Here is a 1,468-nt window from a genome sequence, read left to right on the forward strand (position 1 = left end):
CATGTAATCCTAAATAGTAAACCCTGAATAGTATATTATTTTGTTAAATTTTTGAGCAACTTTAAAACTCGCTGACAAGAACCTGCACCAGAATTTTGTGAGGAAACACTGACTTCACTTGCTAAGTACAGTGTGTACATGTGTACATGCACAAATGTACACTACTATATATCTATTGCTGTCAGAAAAGTGAGCTCAACTTACAATTTTTTCTAAAAGGAAGAAACACAGTAAACCATGTCAGCTGCAGAGAAGTAATGCTTGTAGGCTGTAGCCAATGAAAGACACAAATGAACTGAATGTGATATATCCATCCTAAATAAATAATAATATAAATAATAAATAATTATAGCACATTAAAGAGTGCTGTATAGCCAACAACGGCACTCTTTATTGTGCTATAGCTATTATGTACATGTAGTAATGCCATGTGCAATAAATCACAAGATTAAACACTATTTTTATAACAAAGCCCAGAATCTCCACATTAAAGAATTATAGTTTACCCAAATGGCAGATGAAATAATTACATGCAATCCAATCTTTAACATTCTTGTGCATAGAAAGATCCATTGCTGAGTAAGGCTGCTTTGACTGAGAAAGAGAGAGAACAGTAAGCCTATAGAAAGAGATATAGGTACGGCGGTGTATAGACCATCACTACGTTGTACATGTACATAGTACAATAATTATTATTACATTATTATAATTTACAATGTGAATAATCAATTTGAGTAATGGAGCCATGAACAAAATTGATAGTGACATGTAAATATATGTACATGTAGTAGATCAAGAAGTGTCTTTGGACCAGTTTTTTAGCTACTTTCAATCTTCGTAAAAATCCAAATTTGATTGAAATCAGCTCAAACTTTCTACATCACTTAAGTACATGTATATATATTCAGAAAAATGATGAATTTTCTACCTTTCATGTTTGGCAAAATTTGGCCCAGGGTCTTTTACCCCATTTTGGAGCAACTTTAAAATTTGTAAAAAATTCTAAAATTGATCAGAATCAGTTAGTGAAAAACATGTAGATCTATGTATTAGAAATAATTGAATAATCTCTCTAACAATTAAAAAATACAGAGTATAAACTAACGCTAATCAATAATTAATCCACATAATTATAGATCTATCAGTGAATTATTAATCAAGACCTGGTCAATTAACTTCAATAAAGAATTGGTTTCTTTTAAATTCTTTCATCCAGCTCTGTATTATTGATCCCACCACCATCGAGTCAATTATGTTCAGAGTGATCCTAGATCTTTGATTGTCACATTCTAAGATCTTATGAGTTTAATATGACCCTGCCTCTTTTTAGTTTTTAACGACATATCGATTGTCGAAACATGTTGAATTTTCCGAGAATTTTCAAGTGTTGAGGACCTGAGGTCCTGGTCTTAGAACAGGATTCACTACTAGAATAAGGATCCACTTATTAGAATTGAAATATGGCCAC

At 31.7% G+C, this 1,468-nt stretch overlaps 1 long non-coding RNA gene across 2 annotated transcripts; it reads right to left on the reverse strand.

Annotated features, from left to right (window-relative positions):
• Positions 1–204: 204 nt before the first annotated feature.
• On the reverse strand, positions 205–1,332 carry LOC109590705 (uncharacterized). Of its 2 annotated transcripts, none has more exons than XR_002189463.1 (3): positions 1,164–1,332; positions 507–619; positions 205–315 (listed from the first exon to the last, which is right to left on the reverse strand). It is a non-coding gene; the product is annotated as an uncharacterized LOC109590705 (long non-coding RNA). The 2 variants fall into 2 exon arrangements; XR_002189464.1 differs by lacking the exon at positions 1,164–1,332 and adding an exon at positions 929–964.
• Between the last annotated feature and the right edge of the window lie 136 nt (positions 1,333–1,468).

The sequence above is a fragment of the Amphimedon queenslandica genome, unplaced genomic scaffold (genome assembly GCF_000090795.2).
Source record: "Amphimedon queenslandica unplaced genomic scaffold, v1.1 AMPQUscaffold_9616_Cont18271, whole genome shotgun sequence".
NCBI classification, from domain to species: Eukaryota; Metazoa; Porifera; class Demospongiae; order Haplosclerida; family Niphatidae; genus Amphimedon; species Amphimedon queenslandica.